The sequence below is a fragment of the Manis javanica genome, chromosome 3 (genome assembly GCF_040802235.1).
Source record: "Manis javanica isolate MJ-LG chromosome 3, MJ_LKY, whole genome shotgun sequence".
NCBI classification, from domain to species: Eukaryota; Metazoa; Chordata; class Mammalia; order Pholidota; family Manidae; genus Manis; species Manis javanica.
This window is the reverse complement of record NC_133158.1, coordinates 16153430-16175360: the sequence shown is the minus strand read 5'-3', so window position 1 is coordinate 16175360 and position 21931 is coordinate 16153430. Positions and strand designations below refer to the sequence as shown.

At 43.9% G+C, this 21931-nt stretch overlaps 1 protein-coding gene across 3 annotated transcripts in view; it reads left to right on the top strand.

Annotated features, from left to right (window-relative positions):
- The first annotated feature begins 9010 nt into the window (after window positions 1-9010).
- TAFA4 (TAFA chemokine like family member 4) overlaps window positions 9011-21931 on the top strand; it is a 156409-nt gene continuing 143488 nt past the window's right edge. For 2 of the 3 annotated variants that reach the window (XM_037019358.2, XM_073230886.1), the window contains exon 1: window positions 9012-9308. The gene's annotated coding sequence lies outside the window, so the exon portion shown is untranslated. Of the gene's footprint in view, window positions 9309-21931 lie in introns of all 3 variants that reach the window. The other variant, XM_037019360.2, reaches the window with a different exon arrangement.

Sequence of the window (21931 nt, the reverse complement as noted above, 5' to 3'; positions counted from 1 at the left end):
AGGGGTCCTGCTAGACCCCCTACACTACTCAGGGCAGCCCCCACGACACAGAACTATCTGGCCAAATGTCAAGAGTGCCAAGTTGAGAAGGCCTGTGCATTTCCATCCTAGGCCAGACTTCTGCTGTTGGTCTCACGGAGCTCAGAGAGTAGCTGTCTGCAGAGGTCTCTTCGGTTAATGCTCATTCTCATCTTACTTTCATCGTTTCAAACTCTGTTCTTTTCACTCCAGCCTGTGGAATCTGTATCTTCCCTGAAAGCTGGGGTTGAGGGGCAGAGAGGGACCATTTTTTTTCCCAATCTATTGTTCAGGATATGCTGTGACTTTTTGATATTAAAAAACCTGGCTTCTGGGGCTCAGGAACTATTCAATACTATTAAAACTATTACCTTTCAAAACTATCATCTCCAGCATGGATTTCAGCAGCCTGTTTTGAAACTCATAAGCCATGATTTTGTCTCTTTGTTCTCTGAGTTCTGCTCTGGTATATTTTTTCCCCAGGCTTGTAAGCATACTGTCCAGCCTCTTGAATTTGTTGCGGACGAGGGTGGAAAGTAGGGTCATAGAGTAAAACGAAATGCAAGGGAATATTTTAAAAATCATCTCAGCACATTTATTTATTCCTTAGAATTTCTGTCAGTGTGTGCTAATAACCTTACAAAATAAGTACTGACACAATGAATCATACTGTTTCTTACTTATTGCTGTTAAAAATCTTATTAAAATGTTAGAATATTCGGAATTCACCGGGCAAAATCAACTCAATGTTGAACTTTGTTTATCAAGACTTGGGGAGGGGGGTGTTGCCATGAGGTTCACCACATCCATCCTGACACCCGCTCTCTGATACTCTCTGCCTCATCCTCTTCATCCTGGCTCTACCAGGTTTAAATACATGGGTAAAATAGAAATTATTTTGAATTTTTCAGACTTGACCCAATGAGAAGATGATAAAACATAGGCGTGGCAGGGAAATTACTAAATCCTAGAAAGCAAACTATTTGTAGTTCCTTGTATCTTATGGCACATGGAAGCATGACCATTGCTATCTCTGCAATTCTACCTCAGTCTCTCTTTTGCTGATTGGTTGCACAATGTGCAGAGCCTTGCACAGAGCGAGTGCACACTACGTGTGGGCTGGCACAGTCATTCCCTCCCTGTGATGTTCACACAGCAGCCTCGTTCCCTTCCACAGCTTTTGGGAATGTGTCTAATAGTCTCAGTAGACGGGTGATTGCTAAATTCATGAGCCCAGGTCTTTCTATGCTACTCAACATTCTGAGGCAACTCAGAGAAGGGAGAAAGCATTTTTGGCTTTGTGACTTTCAAGCTTGAAACATCATATTAAGAAAGATCGGACAGGTTCTCTGAACCTCAGGTTTTTGTCTGGAAAATGGAGAAAATGAACACTTTGCAATGGAGTCACTGCAATGAGGAAATGGATCACATGAGTAGAAGCACTAAATTTGTTACCCATTTCTTACCTGGAGACCCACTCATATAAAATTTCCAGGCAATGGAACGCCCAGTAAACTGAGTTAGCAACAACCTGAACCTCTCTTTCGAGGTGATGTTGTCTTAGAGTCAATGTTTCTCTCTGCTCTGATCTCCAGTTTCTGTAGGCTTGCTGCTTTATAACTTCAACTGCATGTTGCCTATTGTTGTTGTGTCATTTAGTTCTACTGCCGCAACTAAATGGCTCCATCTCCTGGGCTCCCATTTCCAAATTCAGTGGTGGGGGGAATGTCTGATTGGCCCATGCCATGTCTCTTGCAAGGCCACACAAGTCAGACATGATGGACGGACAGTTCTTGGGTTGGCTTAGGAGCCCAAATGCGTCTCCTTAGCTGCTGCACCTGGGTCAAGTCCAAAAATAAACGTCAAACGGCATGTGATTTTTGTGTGCTCATATTAAAATAGGGCAGTGGGTGGGACAGGCTCCTGGACTTCAGTGATCATTGTCCAGTCCTCCTTTTGAAGGAATTTCCAAGTGTGTGATTATAGGACGACTGCTGTTCACTTCCTCTGCCCAACCTGGGCACAGGGCTGGGTTTATGAAACAAGCTGGGCCAGTTTTCTTTAATTTGAAGGCAGAGGAGAATTCTTGATGCATTGAGGGTCACCTGGCTGGGAGGATATGGCTTGTTGCTATACAAGGGCATCTTCCCTGCCTTTTGGAAGAAGCCGCTTCTTGGTAAGAGAGGAGGAGGCCAATCCATACCAAAAACCCACAGCCAAGCGACAGGGATGGCATACACGCACAGTCGTGCCCCTCCGTGAGTAGGTGACAGCTCTGGAGCGCCTCAGTTGTATAAATAGGTCGCCGCCTCTTTTTGCCTCCGTCGGTCTGCACTGGGTTTCTGTCACTTGCAGTCAAGGTTTCTGGTAGGGCGCTTCCTCAGAAGGGGGTGTTTGGCAGGCAGGGAAATGTCTAGTACTGCAACTTGCTCGAAATCCATGGGATTTGAGGTCCACCCATAGAGGAAGCCACCCAGGCTTCCCTGCTGGCTAAGTCCCTGATCACGAGTATTCCAAATGTCAGATGTCCAGGTGAAGCCTCTTAAATCCTACTGTGACTTTCATGACCTTTTACTAAATCATGTTCTTTCAAGGTAAAGGCATAATCCTCAAGTTCAAAAATAAACGTCAAACGGCATGTGATTTTTGTTTGCTCGTATTAAAATAGGGCAGATGGAAGGAAAGTTGGAATAAAACCCAATACTTATTTTCTGCTCTCTCCAACACTTTGTACTACAAGTCCGGGAGAGCAAATAGGACAGGTAAGGACTGGACACATGGGTGCTGTTTCTACATCGCTTTGCCACAATGTCAGGATGCATGAATAGAGACTCACCGTGTTCAGAATTCAAGCTCCAAAGATAACGTGATGATCTCTCCCTCTTAGTCACCACCCTCATCTGGATTGAGTCTTTTCTGAGGAAGCTAAGTTGGCGATTGGGGTAGGAAGGCAGTCTCACTACGTGTCATCTCAGTGTGACATGGAGCGGCCCTCAAGAGTTGCAGAGTTAGAAAAGGAGAAGAACATTGATGGTGAAACCAGTCTTAGCCCATGGTGGGAATATTGTTCTCATCAGCCTATTGGGGTCAAGCATTGCTGCCAATACAATCGCTCCTGTTTTTACAAATGTCAATCCCCCTTCTTTATCTTCTTGGGTCTTACCTTCCTAATGTTCCTATATACCCAAATTATTATTATTATCATAATTTTTTATTTAATTGGAATCACCTTTCAATTTAACCTTGTTCTAAATAACAACATACATGAAATCACAGGTTTGATATTCTTGTTTAAGATTTTTTTTCCTAGTATGCATTAAAATACATGACAACTATTAATTCTGTGTTTCAGGTAAAAGCATTGGCAAGCCATCTGTGGGATACAAACCACATTTTGGAAAAAAGAACTATTAATATATTGTTCCTTGCATTCCCACATATGTGTATTACAAATATGAGAGGGAAGCACACCTAGAAGCTTTGTATCTGGATATCATTAGTAGACTTCCTAAGGCCATGTGTTAGAGTCCAGAAAATGAGAACCAGTAAATTTTAGTGGAACAAAGGGGTTAGGAAAACAATTTTTTTATTGTCTTTCTCCCCTGCTAGTCTGGCAGCCCCTGAGGACTGGGTCTGTGTCTATCTTGTTCACCAGTGCATCCTAGTGGGTATCCTAGAGTCTGGCACATAGTAGGCACTCAGCAAATATGTGTTCGAAGAAGAAAGTGTGAACTGAACAAAGCATTCCATCCAGGTCATTGTGGTATACTTGGGTAAGTGGTTTGAGGTCAGGGACTACGAATGCCTCTTACAACTGCATTTCAAGTGCCTAGTACAATGTCTGGCACACACCAACAATTTAAAAAAGTGTTTATGTGAAAATGTTTAGTCTAAATCTAGTAAAATTTTAGATACAAATTGAATCACATATCACATTTTTAACCTTTAATTTTTTTCTATTTTCAATTGATTTAAAAGGATTCCCATTAGTTTTTGAAATCTTTAACAACTGTGGTAAAATATACACACTGTGAAATTTACCATCATACCCATTTTTGAGGATGCAGTTCGTGGTGTCACACACATTCTTGTGCCACATCACTGCCGGTCAGTCTCCTGAACTCTTCTCATTTTGAAAAATTGGGACGCTGTACCCATTAAACACTGGCAGCCCGGTCTCGCCTCCCCTCCATTCTCTGGCAGCCACCGTTCTACTTCTGTCTGTAGGAATTTGGCTCATGCCTGTAGGAGGTCCCTCATGCCAGAGGATTCATCTTTTTGTGACAGGCTAATTTCACTTAGCATAGTGTCTCCAGGGTTCATCCTTGTAGTGTTTCAGAATTTGCTTCCCTTTAAAGGCTGGCTAATACTACATTGTGTGGCTATACCACGTGTTGTTTATTCATTCAAGGACCCTTGGGTTGCTTTTACCTTCTGGCTGCTGCGTATGATGCTACTAGGAACGTGGATGTGCAAAAATCTCTTCAACAAAAATTTTAAATGAATTAGGGAGAGAATCAATGAAAGAATGAATAAAATGAATGACAGCAGCAACCTTCTGTGTAACTGGGGGCAGTATGACCACATTGGTAGAGGTTGGGTGGAAGGGATGAGCAGAAGAAAGCATACCCACAAGAGCACTATTTCTTTGATGATTCTGCCTTAGGCTGGTCCTACTTGGAACTAGCTTGTATTGCTCTGTTTGGTAGTGCCTGTTTGATCTCTAAAAATGCCCTCCTACTGTGGTTTCATAAATCCTTCTTATGCTAATTTGCCCTGAAATGCTGATCTTTTCCAGGGCATAAATTATTGAAGCGGTTGTGGTCAGCACAGGAAAGGATAATGAAACCCACCTGAGCCTGCTGAAGCAAACAGCCAGACACCTTGTCTGAGTTCCTGAAGTTTAAAGCGAACCTGGCCAGCCATCCCAGGCAGGAAATCCTTTAACAGCTAAAATGCCTGCCCACTTCCTAAGTGAGGTGGGGGAATCCAGGATCCAATGAGAAATACCTCACATCTTTTCACCATTGCAAGCTCCCTGGGCTTTCTCTCTGACCAGGACCGTGGGGAAACCACGAGATTAGAAAGTGATTCACAAAGACCAACTAAGCCATTTTTAGATGTTCACTCTCAGGCGGGAGCCTATCTGTATGAAGAGGGCCAGCGCTGGCATTGGGCATCATGCATGGCATTTCGTCTGGCAGGGCCGTGAGGTTCCCCACTATTTGAGTGAAGCGGAGGACCCTCTTTGCACCGGGAGGTTGTCACGTATGAGAGAAGGATGTATGTCAAAGTAGGCTGAGCTCTAAGAACCCTGAGTCACATTTCCTCAGAGGATGCTGAGAAGCAGACAGGCTGAGAACAAAAAATATATCAGTCATTTTATTTATTAAAGTTCTTGCCGTTGCCAGTTTGAAGCAAGGGAAGGCAAAGCAAATATCTGGCTGGAAAAGTGAGGTTGAAAGCTAGAGAGCTGGAGTAAATAAAAAAAAAAGTTATAAAATAGTGCTTTGAAAATTTCAAAGACAAACGCAAAGGAATAGACAAAAATGCTTTTTGCTTTCTGCTTGCCCTCCCTCGTATAAGCTTTGTAGTTAAAGAGATGGGCTCAAGGCGTAAGTCTGGATTGAGTTGTGTTTGAACAGTGGGCATATTACTTAACCTCTTTTGGGCCCCCGTTTTCTCATCTGTGAAATGGATGTTATAAATAAGAATTTACCTTGTATGTTATGAGGATAATCCATGTGATTCACTTAGTGGAGTGAGCCACACATCAGCCCACAATTAATGTTAACTGTTGTTCTTACTAGTCTCCTACGTAAAAATTACATTCAAAGGGCAGAGCGTTGCAGCATTTTAAAACTGAAGGTTCACTTGATAACAGGATTTTGTAAGTAGGCCCAGGAGAGTTGGAGAGTTCCTTCCCAGGCACAGTCTGTCATCAGTGTATCGATTAAGCACCAGGACATGCCCAGTAGTGTTCTGGATGTTCTATAAATGAGAAAAATAAACACGATGTCCAAGTCATGTGAGGTCACTATCCGCAAATACAGAAGCACATCAAGGGTTTTTTTTTTCTTGCAACTGGGTGTGTGTGCAAAACTCTGTTGGCACGACCATCATAGATTCTTATGTGAGGAGATGAATAATTGGACCCCATTTTTATGAAACAGACAGTGATTGATTTTATATGACCTCAAAGGATGTGAAATGGGTGGCCAAGACAGGAAGGAAGGATGTTCTGGAATGAATGGCAGGGATATTTTCTTACGAGAGAAATTGTTATCTCTGCTTGGAACAGTTTTTGCCAGATCTTTGCTTGGATTGGCTTGTTGTCATTGAGGTCTTGGCTCAGAGGGCACCACCTCAGAAGGATGTTCCCTGGGCAGCCGATCTATAAACCCATCCGCCATCCTTTCAATCCTCTGGCCTTTGTCTTTGAGGCACTTGTTCCGCTTTGAAATGACCTTGCTCATGTATTTGTTGATTTGCTTATTGTCTAAGTCCCCTCATAACAGCACCGACAAGTCACCTGCCCTGTTTGGCATCATATCCCAGAACCTGGCACACAGTGGACACTTCATAAATGGCCAATGAAGAAATAATAGAATATTTGGGGTACATTTGGGTTTTATTTATTTATTATTTTTTCCATAACTTGCCTTGTGGTGATTTGGTTAGTGAATCTCGAATCATCAGATCATTTAGGCTTCTTGCTGTTGCACCCAAGACATCAGATCATTGGAAATGTATAGATGAGCCACTTAGTTGTACCATTTGATGCCTTGACACGTATGTCTATTAGTTTTCTGGGCAGCTGCAACAAAGCGCCACATTCTGGGTGACCTAAACAACAGAAATTTATTGTCTCCTGGTTCTGGAGGCTGGACCTCTAAGATCAAGAGGTTAGTAAGCTTGATTCCTTCTGAGGGCTGAGAGAGAGAATCTCCTCCAAGCCTCTTTCCTCTTCTCTGGTGTGTCTGCAATCTTGGGCCTTTCTTGCCTTGTGGAAGCATTGCACGGACCTCTTCCTTCCACTTCACATGGGGTTCTCACTGTGTTTGCCTCCAAATTTCTCCTTTTTATAAGGACACCAGTCACACTGCATTAGGGCCCACCGAATGACCTTGTTTTAACCTGACTGCCTCCTTAAAACCTTATCTCCAGGTAAGGTCACATTCCCAGGTACCAGGGTTAGGATATCAATACCTGAACTTTGGGGACACAGGTAAAACCCCTAACAATACTGAACATCCAGAATGGGAGAATATGGTTTTAGGTTGAGCCACCTGACATTGCTTACATTGTTTCCCCCACCAGGACAAGAACACGTCAAGGAAGCTTGAAGATGTGAAAAACAGCAGGCCTTAAGTGAACACACAGAGCCAGGCCAGAACCATGCTCGACACATAGTGTGGAATCAATAAATATCTGGTGAATGAATGAAAGTGGAGTTCTAGATGACTTCCAAGTCTTTTTGTCAAATACTACCTTCGAGGAACTAGCCAGCTATGTTTAAAGTTACCACCTCCCACTACTCATCTCCCTGTCTGCACTTTATTTCTCTGTAACATACTTTCTACCATCTTGTTTATTCATCGTATTAATTGCCTGTCTCCCCTAAATGGAAGGTAAGCTCCATGGGAGCAGGAATTACTTCTCTTTTGTTTACTTCTGTATATTCTAGCACTGTTACAGTGCCTGGCACAGAGCAGGTCCTCAGTGTCATTGACCAGATGAATGAATGGGGTCAGGAACTCTGGCATCTCCTGGCACATAGTTCAGGTTTTCCTTGGCTTTGCCCTTGTCCTGCATAAAGTGCCAGTACTGGGGGACACCTCAAAGGTCAAGCTGCTGTCTCTGATGGCTGAATACCCTTTCAGGCTTGTGATAACTTGGCAACATGGCTGACTTTGGCTGCAGGCCCTTACTTTTGATAATAAAAGAGTAAAGGATTGAAAATGTTAAATTATACACAAAATAATATGGTGTGGGGTATGTGTGTGTGTGAGCAAGGGGTGGGGAACAGAGACAGGGAGCCTGCCATAGATTAATTCAAGCTGTAGGCTCAGAGAAGAGCAAATACACTCTGGACTGCATCTGGGGCAGGATGACGCATAATTTTATGTCAATGCAGAGTAAACGGGCCAGAAGATTATATGGCTGACCAATGGCAGTGAAAAGCATAGTGGCACAGAGCAGGGCTTCTCAGACTTTATGCATATACTAACCTCCTGGGATCTTGTTAAAATGAAGGTTCTGATCCTGAGAGTGGGTCTGAAAGTATGCATTCCTTCCAAGCTCTCAGGGGATACCTTTTCTGGATTGCACTTTGAATGTCAAAGAGCATGGATTCTGTAGACAGACTTCCTGGGTTCAAGTCACACACAGTTACTACTGATTAACTGTCATCTTCACGGAATCATGGAATCTCTCTGTGCCTCAATTTTCTTACCTATGCAGTGGAGACCGTATGAGGTATTATCTGTAAAAGGAATACCATGTAAGCATTACAGAATATTGGTGTTCCTTCACGCGGGGAAAGGAGAAGGGATGAAAGTTTGGCATGGGGCAGGAGTCAGAGTCTTAGCTGTACTTTAATAATTCTTAAAGCGTGCGGATTTTTTTCTCTCCAATGCAAGCAAGTAAGTTACATAAGACGGATTATGCATGTGCTAAGCTACGGACGCTAGGAAACCTTTTTGCAAACTGCTTTGGGTGCTCGGATGGCGACACTATGCGTGGGGATTGTTTTCGATGGCGAAATTCTTTTCCCTTGTGCAGGGCTGCGCGCGGCTCCCAGGTATTCATCCGGAGAGAATGCCCTTCCCCAGCACCTGCGGAGCGGCTGCCACAGCGCGGCGCTCGGGAGACCCGCGTGCGCGGTGGGAGGGGCCGGCCCACGTGGACCCTTGGGGGCGGGGCGCGGGCGGGCGCCGCTCCAGCCAATCAGCGCGGCCCACGGCGGGCCGGCCCTCCCGGGCGCTCGCCCCTCCGCTCCGCACTGCTGCGCGCAGCCCTGGACGGGGCGCCCCGGCCGCGCGCCACCGCCGCCGGAGCCCAGCCGCGGAGTTGCTGCCTCCACCTCGGCGCCCGCTGCTTCTCGCGCGGCAGCTTCGGGCTTGTCTTTGGAGACGCGGGAACTTTCTCACACGGCGAGCCTGCGGAGGGGATGGGCCGCTGCCCGGGCGCCCGCGGGGAGGCGGCTCAGTGAGCGTCCCCCGGCTCCTGCGCGAACGCTCGTCCCTCACCCGGCGTGCCGGTCCGACGTCGCTGCCGGCTCCAGTCGAGTAAGAAGGGTTGGAAGGAAGAGAGGCAGGCGGGAAAATGGGGCCGGGGTGGCTTTGGAGGCCGTGCCCAGTCTCTGGAGGGCAGCAGCTGCCTCTCGGGTTGGTACCGACTCGGGTCCGGGCTGCCCCCACTTCCGGCGCCCTGGAGCGCGCGGTAGTTGGCTTGCACCCCGAAGTTGGAAGCTGCGCTCCAAAGTGAGGACGTGTGCCTTGAGCAGCAGCCGCTTCGAACGTCGGGGTTCGTGTCTAGCACTAAGAGATGCTGCGGGTGCCCCGTGGACGCGCGAGAGGCTTCTTGGGGGACTGGAGTGAGGAGGGGGAGGGCGCAGCCGTCGTGAGGTCTTGCTTTGGGGAAGCCGGCCTTGGGCCTACGTCCCTTGGGTTTGAGCCGCGATCCTTACGGGAGCCAGGCGGAGGGGGCAGGCTAGTGGACACCCGAACCCCGGGCGTTGGGGCTCCTCGTGGAAGGACTCCGCGTGCGCCCGGGACGCGTCTTCCCGCAGGGAGCGCGAGGCTTCTGGCGCGGGCGGAGACCCGGAGCGGGTCTGGAAGTTCGGATTTGTCCACGCGGGAGTGCCCTCATGACTTCTCTTTTCAGACCTTCTCTGGCCTCATTTGCCCAGTCCGACCGCCCCTGGAAGGGAGCGCAACTGTAATCCCGAGCCCCCCCTCGGGGAGGATGGGAAGTGGAAAGTCCGAGGCAGCGCAAGCCTCACACAGTGTCGCTGGTGCATTTTTCTCCTGACTTAGTATCATTTAACATTTGGGGGCTCCAGGGACCCTCTCAGAGCCTTAGGCAAGCTGTGAATCAGCTCCCAGCGCGGGTTCATGGACTCGCTGAGATCTGCCCGTGGTGCCCACCCCCTCCTCTCCCCCAGGATTTAAGGACCCAGTCCCTCCTCCCCCACCTTGGTGAAGCTCCAGAATCCCTGTATTCTTTTCCACTTTAGCTTTTCAGTGGTCGTCCCTCCTAGACAGTAAGGTCACTGTAATGTGACAGGCGATCCAGGTGTGTGTAGGGATGGCCTTTTGGAAGGCTTGGCCCGGTTCCTTCTCTGATACCCTTGATAGTGGGGCTGTTCACAACAATCCGAAAACCCTTCCTGCAGACCCGTGAGACACCCAGACTCGCCCGCCCTCGGGAATGGCTTCCGGATCACACTTGCTCTCTCGGGGCAAGTACCTGAGGCGTAGGGAGATGGGGTGTTTGGTGTGTCTGCGCCCAGGTTCAGGCACTGCTCGGATTTTTAAAAAAGGCTAAAGTAATTTAGGGACATGCTTTCATAACACAGTCAGTGTTTTGCGTTCAGTCATTGAGAAGAGATGTATGACTGGAAGAATTCTTCAACAGCTTGCTGTGGGTTTTACAGTGAGGAGCATTTCTGCTAAGTTTGTAGTCACAAATCGGCGTGCAAGCCCCACACTCCTTTGGATTGAAAATACTGAACTTAGTAAGACAGCATGAGAGCAGTTTTCAGAAACATTATGACTAAGGATGACTTATGGCCTCCCAAACTGACCACGTGAGCTGGCATTACTTCTGCCAAAAGCTTTCCTTTTTTGTGTGGATGTTTCTTGATCAATATTCTCATAGCTGAAGGCTGTCTCTCAAGGTTTCCTTTCCAAGTTCTCCCATCTCATTGTTTTGCTTTGTATGACTTTGCTGTCTTCCCTCTGTACTATTTAACTATCTTTTGACACTAAAATAAAATTTATTATAAGGATTTCAGTCATGATTTCACTTGGCCAGTTTTTCCTGTTAAAGATAAGAAAGCTACCCTTCCCTGAAAAGCAGTGCTGCCAATTCACTTATTTTTAATATTCTTACTTCTTCACCAAGTTCACACACACACACACACACACACACACACACACACACACACACACACACACACACTCTACAAATATCTCTACTTAATTACTGAATATTTTTTCACTGGAGGCAACCTTTCCATATTTCTAGTCCTAGAATATTCTAGGTCACTTGCATTTCAATATTCATTTCTTGCTCTTTTTAGAGATGTGTATTGTTTGGTGACCTAGTTCCATTTAGTTAGAAAAAAAAAGTCTTTATGTCCCTCCACTCCCCCCTTTTCAGAGGCACATAGCCTTTCTGTAATAGTTGCTTTTATCTGCATGGCTCATTTACTGGTACACTTAATATAATACTTTGTTATGTAAATGATGCATTGATGCCCATCATATTAAAACTGCATTCAAGGGGGATTAACCCCTGGGTATGACATCACCACCAGCCAATCCTCTGATTTGAACATGCATTGACAAAAGTCACATTATCATTATTGACCAAGGGTTTCTATATTGTATGTGATAAAAAAAGAAAAAGAGGGAAGTCATTTTTGGCTTTTCGTAATTCTCAATTCGTTGCCCAGTTGGAGAGTTTTGGGGATTTCTGTGCTAAGAAGCTTAGCTTAATAATAAAATTCTCAGATTGCAGTTTTATAGATCTCTTTAGAGTTTGCAGAAATATGTTTTCCTTCTCATGCCTTTTTCCCCTTTTCCCCTGCATTTTGGCTGTATTTCTTTACAAATGTGGAGATGCATCATAGTAAATAGACTAGCCTTTTAATTGTTTTTTTTGTCCTCCAGATAGATGGAACATTTAGGTGATGGACTAATTTGTGTACATGTGTGCATTTCATCAGGTGTTGGATATAAATCTGCTAGGATTAGCAAAGTGACTTCAAATCCTGAAGCCAATCAGAAGTGATTGGAGGTTCATACAGTGTATTTCATCCTAATTTGTTAAGAAGATTCAGGATTGAGTGTGTGGGGAACAGGCAACAGGAAAAAGATGTCCACAAAGGGATTTGGTGAAGTGATCTTGGCCATGTTAATCACTTCATAATTACTTGTTTTGAAAATATTAGAAAAAGCTCTCCTCCTGCCTAGCAGTCTTATTTACAGACACAGGCATAGGTGGTTAAATGGAGTTGTGCCGTGTAATAATAGCCCCCTCCATTTATGCTTTGGCAGCCCACCTCTCACAAGATAAAATAACTAACTTGGCTTTCCATCTATTTGATATCTGCTGAAAAAAAAAGAAAATGCCTGTTTTACAGTTGCCATTCAAGTTAACTCCATTTTCCTCCATAAAGTCAGTTAAAAGGGCCCTAGTGTGTGTGTGTGTGTGTGTGTGTTTAAAATATCAGTTTAATTGTGCGATCTGGTTAAAGAAAGATCCAAAGGTTCATAGGTTTTTAAATCTGGCAAGTACTTTCAGTTTTCTAGAAGATCAAGGATAGGTGTTGGGACTTGAACCAACTACCGTAGAAAAAAGAACTAGGATTAGAATCCCAGGGTCTTAACTCCAAGCACTGGCAGGGAACATGTGTCATGGCGGGAGTCCTCCTCTCAGCTCTCTCTGCGGAGGAGAACCACGTCCACTTTTTTGACTATCAAGGGTGTGAGTTGTTAGAACATTATGCTAGTTGAACCCAGCTCCAGGATTTGACAGCTGTGTGCACCAGCTAGCGTGGGTCTCTTCCTAATAGCTGCTGTGGTTCCTGCAGTTCCAAAGGAGACATTTAAAGGGGGAGCTGCTGGTGGAAGACGATAGGGTAGGGTGACTCAATCTGGAGTGACTTGAGCACATGGCAAGACACAGATGTTAAAATGCTGATGAGGCATGCTTTCAGGTTTGAGAGGCCAGAATATTCTTTTACGGTGTGATAGTTTTCTCTGTCATCCTTGGTGCTTTTTACTTGCTGTGAAACCAAACTGATAATTTGGAAGAAAACTGTTTTCTGGCATGGTCATGACCAATGATAATGGTATCTTACATTTTGTTGGACACTTCGTGTGTGCCTGGAGTAGGGTGTTGATGTTAAGCATTCCGGTTGACAAATGGCTCTCTGTATATGGGTGAACTCATTTTTCACAAAGTCATGAACCTAAAACCGTGCTGAATCCTTTTTGTCATTCTTTAATTCAAAAGATGTCAGGATCTTACAGTAGCAAGTCATTAGCATGAGCGTAAATAATTTTAATTCAGAAGTATGGCAGTGTCAGATATTAGGAAGTTCTTGTTAATAAAATGGCAAAGAAAAAAATTACAATATTTAGAAAGAAAGATAGTGAAGATAAGGATAATTTGTCTCCTTTCACGAGATTGTAATATTGTTAGTGCAGGAGAGTAAAGTATCGCTTTTAGAAAGATTGTAAGATATCCTTTTATTTCTTAAAAAGAGAGAACACTAGGCTCTTTTTTTTTTAATAAAAATATGGCATTACAGAGAAAATGATCCGTGTTGGCTTTGTTAGTGCTGTAAGTTCTTTCCAGACTGGAAAGCAACTGAACATTTCTGCAGCGTTGTCTTAACTAAATGCATAACACTCACATGCTAGAGTTACTATTATTATTAGTTTTTTAATGACCCTTCTGTCTGCTTGAATTGTTTTAGTTTTGCTATCTGTGCTAAAGTTTTCTTTAAAAGTCATGGTTTTATTTCTTTTTTACATTCATATCATTGTTCACTTAATGAATCTGGCAATATTGATGAGACTTCGGTAAACCATCAGTACTTCCTGGTGAATCATTGGGCCTGAAACCACAGAAGTCAGATGCAACTTCTAAAATAAAGGGGGTTTCCAGCAAGAAGAGACTTGAAGGCCATTTAGGGCTGTGGTTCTCAGCTGGGGGCAGTTTTGCTCCCGGGGGGACGTTTGGGGGTGTTTCTAGTTGCCGTAGCTTGGGCTGGGATCAGGTAGGTTTCTAGTGGGTAGAGGCCGGGGCGGGGCTAAGCATCCTGCGATACCCAGGAGAGCCCCACGGCAAAGAACTCTTCCCTCAAAATGTCAGTAGTGCTGAGGTTGCAAAATCCTTTTCTCGTGCAGCTTTTGGGGCCCAGAGTAGTGAGATGGCTTGTCTAGTGTCCCAGCTACTTATTCCTGGTGGGGAACCTAGGTCTCTAAATGAATGAGCCAGGCCTCAGTGGATCACCCTAGGCTTCTGTTCTGCAGGTTTCTGTTCTCTTCTTTTTAAATTTATAAAGGTAATACATGTTTGGGGTAGGAAATTCAAACACCATGGAAGAGGCTAAAAAGGAAAGTGAAAAAGCCCAGTTCTGCTGTTGAGACAATTCCTTTTCATAATCCAGTAAATGAATTTCCAAACCCTCCTCCTGCTTTTATCCACATGTGGATGTTTAGACCATATCATTGTAGATAAATGGGATCATACACCATATAATCTGCATCCTGCTTGGTTTACATGGTAAAGGGCCTTTGGAGGGCTGGTGACTGGGAAGGAGGCTGGCATTCCTGTGGTCAGCTGCCAGCCATGAAATCAGGTGAAATGTCTGTTTCTGGGGACCCCCTCTGCAGTGGTGACCAGTATATGTGCATTCATAAAAGACTCAGATATGCTCTGGAGCCTTCCAGGAAGGATGAAAAATCAGTGAAAATTGCTATATGTCCATCCTTTTCATGGCTGTATGTTATTCTATTTAAGAATTCTTCTTAATATTAGTCATAAAACAACCACAAGTTGAAAGGAATTTTGAGTTTCTTTTTAATGCACTCCTCTTTGTCAGTATTAGAATAAGATCTTCATTTCTGCTTTTTTAAAAATTGGTGTCCAGCTTTAGAATTAAGTAGTTTGAAAGCCAAAAATTTTTTTTTACAATGGGGTGTTTAATTAAGGCCATCCAGAGAAAATATTACTGGGGCAAATTCTCTGCATCTATCAGTGGGGGCAGCAATTCACCAGGGCCTGCAATCTCTGTTACTATTTAAATCATTTGGCAGCTCTTCCAGAAACAGCCAGATTGTAATGTAAACATCTGTTACCTTTTCTCTGCTTTCAGAACTGATTATGCAACCCGGCCTCACATCGGAGATACACAGCTATCTTCATCTATATTTTTGGATTAATTTCTTCAGAACACACACACGCACATACTCACTCACACTCACACACAGACATTCACGGACACAAATCAAAATAGCCATAAAATTGGTTGCCAAGGGCCCAGTGCTCCCAGGATGAAATCCCATCTTCGCGTTCTGTCCTGCTCCTCTCAGACTGTTGGGTCCGCTCGGGAGCAGGCAGTTCCATTAAGCAAGCTGGGGGATGGATGCGATTCTGTCCCATGGTACCGATCTCATTCCTGTGTGCTGAATCCACCCACCTCAAAACCTAAGGGCTCATATGCAGCTGAGGAGACTTGGAAATAAACCGGGTTAATGTTGAAACATCCCCAGTAAAGCCACATAGTGTGGTAGGGGCAGGGCTGGGCAAGGAGACACTTAATGGAACTGTATACCAGCTAGCCAATGTCTCTTTCACCAGAGTTTTCTGTGGGTATTTGCATTTTTACATTAGGGAATGTTTGTTAAATATTTGCTCTGTTGACTTTTAAGAAAATTACAATAGCAGCAATACCTATTATTTGTTGAACAAGGATGTTGCTGGCTGTCATGCTAGGCAGTTTTTTTAAACCTGAGGTAAAATACAGATAACAAAGTTTACCTACTTAACCATTTTTAAGTGTGTAGTTCAGTGACATTAAGTACATTCATACCACAATTCTTTTCATCTTGCCAAACTGAACCTCTGTCTTCATTAAACAACTAATCCTCATTCTCCCTCCCTCCAGCCCCTAGCAGTTACCATTCTACTTTCTGTCTCTGGGAATTTCACTGCTAGGCACCTTATATAAATGGAATCATACAGTAGTTGTCCTTTTGAGATGCTTCTTTCATGTAGCATAATATCACGGCTCATCCATGTCATGGTGTGCGTCAGAATTTCACTCCTTTTTAAGGCTGGATAATGTCACTGTTTGTGATATAGCACGTTGGGTTGACCCACTTAGCTGTTGACGGACACTTAGGTTGCTTCTGTCTTTTGGCCATTGTGAATTATGGGTGTGCTGCACCCATGGGTCTACAGATACCTGTTTGAGTCTGCTTTCAGTTCTTTTGGGTGTATACTCAGAAGTGGAGTTGCTGGACCATGCAGTATAGCTCCTTTCCGTTTTTTTGAGGAACTGCCATATCATTTTCCATAGGGTCTGTTATCTTTTTGCTGCACTAAGCATTTTTAGGCACTGTCTCGTTTAATCATCCCTTTAGCCCTGCAAGGTAGATAGAGTCATCATTTCCCTTCTGTGCATGAGGAAAGTGAGGCAGGCTGGGATGAAGCCATGCATGTAGCTTTGGCAGAGTTGCAGTTAGAACCAGGCTGAGTGGTAGAGCCACAGCTCTATACTAAATCATTCATTCTTTCAGTTGAAGAAGGGTTGCTGAGCTCCTGATGGATATGGCCTAAGTATGGTGGGGGATAGGAGATAGATAACAAACATGTTTCTTCCAAGGAGAAGCCCCAGAAGTCCTCATCCTGCCACGTGGAAGGATTTGATTGACACGTAGACTTCCTGTTGATCAAATACTCATTGTGAGATGGGTATTTTACCAAATAGTAAGAGACCAATAAATATACATTGCAGTCATCTTGGCTGTTAGTATTAATGTGTCCTCAGATAATCTGGCAATTAATAATGACGCAGCCCATGGTTTTTAAAATGCCATGCCAATTTTTGCTGTTTCTTGGAGGTGGGGGTGTAGTGGTGGGTTGGAAGAGTACAGGGAAATAATTGAGACAGGATAAGCCTTAGGTAGGATCTGAGTAATGATTGTTTGCAGACATAGTGGGCAGAGGACAAGGGCATCTTTCCCACCCAAAACACAGCTTAATGGAGTTATTGCAAAAGAAGGCACGTTTCCTCACTTTATGGAATTAACAATTGATCAGTTTTGTGGTTCCTGAGTCCTGTATAAGCACCCCATGTTTATTCATTATTGTGATTACACAGCTGAAGCAGCTCTGTTCCATGTGATGAGCCAGAGAAAGATGTGCAGACATTTAAATACACTTGAAATTAATGTCTGCACAAAGAGGGGTCTGATGGGGTATTCTAATTTGATTCTAAAGGCCCAGAAATAAGCCTGTATCTAGGCGCTCGGTCCTCCTGGAATCCTAAGTCAGTATGTGTAGTTCATTTGCAAGGTTACTGTGTTATTTAAGAGGAAAATGGCAGTGTTCTTCTTTGGTACCAGGAAGCTGTACCATTGATTCTGGCCCAGAGGGTTGCATTACCCTGTACCCTGGAGCAGCAACCTCTAGTGTTCTTGATAGCATGAGAAAAATCAGCTTGTCCTGATATATATTTGAACGAAGTGTACTAATCATCTGCAGAAGTATTAATCAGAAAAGGAAAATATGCCTGAAGTCTGAAAGTTAAGGTCACCCTGAGAAAAAGGACTGGCAAGATTCCTAGAAAACTGTCTCTTCAAGACATTTTGATTCTGAATTTACTCTCTTCACATTTACAATAGACTCAGGATCCCAAGTGTAAACTTGGTTTCTGGTTTGATGTGCAAATAATTCTGAACTATAGCATAAATAGACACGGGCTTAGAAGCAGTTGACTATATCCATTTCTCATTTACTTAGACGTGAGCAGTGAGGGGAGATGAATATAGGGTTTATGCTGATTGAATTTTTTTTGATCTTCTGCAAATTCTGGGTTTTAAAAATCGATTACCATAGTATCAGTCTTGTTTGGTGTGCATGTCCCCCAATTCCAGTGTTACTGTAGCCCTTAATAGTTTCCTTTAGACCAGTAGATCAGAATCTCCAAGAGGGGTTTGCTAATACACAGATTCCCAGGCTTCACTCATCCTGGAGCTACTGGTTCTGTAAATCTGGGATGGAGGCTGAGAATTTGAATGTCCAGTGAGTTCCATAGGGCCCTGACCCTGCCAAGCCTTGCACCACACTTTGCTTAACACTCCTTTCCACAGTTCATCTTCCAGAGGTAAAAATTTTTAATCTGGAAACTTTTGTAAAACAAGGTCATTCTGATTAGGTTATGAGCCTCTCGTTTTGTGATCCACTGATCAGCCTGTCTAAGTTGTAGGATTCTGAAGATGGATTTAGGTGACTGAGCCAAAACTACAGATTCGACCTTGATTGGATCAGTGTTTTGTCCGAGAAACTGATTTTTGATAATGTCCCTAAGTTTCTTTGAGAGCCTAAGATGCATTTTTTTTTCTCTCTTTTTTAGTAGGGGAGGACTTATAAAAATAAGAATCGTATGGTTTGCTTCAGTGGACATGGAGGCCGTTCAGCTGCATGCAGCACATAGCTAGCCTATGGCCTACTTCTGACATTTGTCTGATGTCTGTATTGACTAGGAAAAAAAAAAGTGCCTTCTATTTCCATATACTTTGGAGTCTGATTTAAATTGTAATCCTACTGGCAGGTGACATACAGGAATTTCTTCTTTGTTCCTGTAAAGACGCAGCAGATGTTAAAAGCTGATGTGGATTTAAGATTTCATTCGTTCTGGGAATAATTGAAGACCGAGGACCAGAAGATGAAGTTGTAGATAGAGTTACAGGGCCTGAGGGGCATGGGAAGTTTTTGCACAGATGCCTGGCTTGAGTTCTCTTGCCACTTGGAGGAATAAATTGTCCTTTCTGTTTGCTTAAATGAAAAGCTTTCAGTGGGTTGCACTGTGCCTTGCCCTATTAAAAACCATTTTGAAGTTTGCAAACCAAGTCTCATCTGAATGAGAATCAAATGAAAACTTGATTTTTTTTTAATCCTTCTTTTTAAAATTTGGGATTTTCTGGGCTTTCTCAAAGATAGTCTGCCTTAGAGGAATGTGTGGGTGTTGGCTGGAAGGTTAGCATTGGCAACCACCAAGGAGAGTGGATGGGCTGGGTCCGAGTCATTTCACCTTCTCCGTCTCCAGAGCTGTGTTTTAATTACATGGCTGGCTTGCAGAAGTGTGGTGTTTTCCCGAAGACCATGGTGTGTTGCATATGACTAGGTTCCCACGAATATTTCTTCGGGACCCATCAGTCACTGTTGTCCTTTCGGGAGGTTCTCATGTCGGTCATCCCTGTCCCCCTGTCCGGATGCTGCAGCAGTCTGCCCTGGCTGCGTGCCGTTCTGCCCCTGGGCCCCCTGCGGCCCTCAACTCCAGACAGGGAGAAGATGAGGCTTCCTCGCTGAGTGGCCGATGAGGGCATGAGAGACGATAGCTTACGTGGAAGACTAAACAGCAGAAGCATCCAAACAACAAAATGGCCCTAGTTGTTTCTTTTTTAAGAACAAATATCCACTTTAAAAAACACTGGCATTTGGTTTACTGTTGAGCCCGGTGCCTGCAGATGCTGTTCTCTGGCGGGGCGGGGGGAATGGCTGATCAGTATTGTTACAGCTGCTGGAATTGTATCATTATGGGCAATGATGCTGCCAGTCATAATACGAGAGCACAGAGCCTTTGTGGAAACCTCGCTGGTGACAAACAAGTTGTTAAAAAGTAAAGACAGACTTAAGATGAAAAGTAAAGATCACCTTTAAGGATGCCTCTAGTCCATTTCTATCCCTCCCTCCCCAAATACTGTTAAGAGTTTGGCTACTATCCTTCTGCACATACTTAAAATATTTAATACACATTATGTCTCTCTCAAAGATAGCCAAACTTAAGGGGAAGAATGGCCTGAGGATATCCTGGGAGACTTCCTAAGAGTTTGAAGTTCAAAGTCAACACTTAACCAGTCAACAGAATAGGAAGCATCTCTGGCATTTAACTTTACTTAAAAATTATAATGTAGAAACATCAAAATATATTAAACTTTTCTCTTTGTGATTTGAGTTATGCATGTTTATTAAATATATAGTATTGTGTATGAGTTCTTTCACTTAACCGGTAATGTACTCTACTCCGGTTCGGAATTTGCATCGGTCACTTACCATTGTCTTCTTGTCTTCACTCCTCTGTCCACGCTGATACATACATAGCTTGTGTCCATTTCCGTCATCACCCGTTTATGTTCTGTTAGGAATGTACTGTATTTCATTTCGCTGTTCCCTACAGGTGTGCATTTAGATCTTTCCTTTTTTTATTTCTATTGCAGAGAGTATCACGAGAATATTCTTGAACAAGTTCATACCTGAGATGCAGTATATCCTATTTAATGCCACCTCATAATTACATGCTTCTTGGTAGCCCTTTGCTAGTGTTTTTCTGGAGTGCAAGTGGCATCGCCAGCTCCGAGGGTGTGTGTTAGAGCGTCAAGCTGCTTCAGAATGCATCCGGAGAATGTGAGGACTGCAGAAAGGCTCTTTCATTTGACACATCATTACATGTTCTTGGAATTAAGAAATAGGCACTCCAGAACAGGTCAGGCCCCGGACATTATAAATAATCTTACAAGTTCCAGTAGAACTTTCTGCAGTGAGGGACCTGTTCTAAAATCGTGCTGTCCCCTACTGTTGCCACTAAGCTGCTTGCAACTTTTGAGCACTTAAAACTGTGCTATATTGTGACCAAGGGGCTGAGTTTAAAATTTTGTTTCATCTTAATTAATTTAGCTCTACATGTAAATGGCCACGTGTGTGTGGTGGTCACCATTCCAGGCTGTGCAGGTGGAGGTACAGCTACTATTTTACTCCAGTCCCCAGATGTTTAGAAAGTGACTCGTCAAGAGGTGGAAGGGTAGTCTCTTTTGTTCAGTCAGAAGCCCAAGACTCACTGAAAATTGAGAGAGAAATAAGCTAATGAAAGCAAGGCGGTGTTGTTAAGATTTATCAGGCATTTTCCTCCCGTAGTTTACAGACTCCTGTCTGCTCCTGCCCTGACTGGGCCACCTGATGGGAGCTGCTGGGCTCTACGGAGCAGTTTCTTGTAAAGTGAATTGATGGCTATGTAAATGCAGCCATTAACCTTAAGCACTCAGCCTGCTCCTTGGACGCTGCAGTTTTCTTGCCCTTGAAAACGCTGGTTGATAGATGCCCAGGTACTTAAAAAAATTGTTTTGTTTTTTCTTTTCCTCCGGCTGTTAGAAGCAGTGGACCTTCCAAGTTACAGGCCAGAGGAGCCAGTGAAGTTCAGGGCCTGCTCGGTTGAAATACTATGGCAGGGGGTTGGAATTCTGTTTTTGCAGAGGGATATTTTGAAGGTTTACTCTAGCTGTATAAAAATAGGACCCTGTGTATTTGTTTTGTTTGTACAGCTTATTTTTTAAACTTCACAAATTGAGGTCTATTTTGAAATCACCGGGGACAGGAATTCTGTGGAAAATTTGCTTTTCAAGTCAGTGGAGCTTTATGATTCTGGAATTTTGCATATGGTTTAAAATTAGGCATACCTTGCTATTAAAAAATACTCTCTCTTTTCTTGAAAGATAGTTTTAGAAGTAGATTGAATGAGGATGATACAGGCGGAAGGTAGGTAAGATTCCTGTGTTGGAAATGCATTTGGTTGTGGGAAATGTAGCAGTTGTATTAGAAGCAGGGTGGAGAGATGGTGGTTGCCAGTGGCTTGATTTTCTTTCTATGCTATCTTGCTTACTCTCTTGAAAACTCCTGGCCACCCCTTGCTTCCTAGAAGGCACGAAACTCATTCTTTCTTCAGTGGCTCTGTATTTGATGTTCCTTTCCTTGGAACATGCATCCTTAGTTTTATTCCTTTTTCTGGCCGGCTCCCTCTCATCTTCTAAGCTTCCTCAAGTTCGTACATGCCTCACCTACTCAAAGCGACAGCCCTCTGGCCTCCTAAAAAGCACTGGTGGAGGTTTCCAGT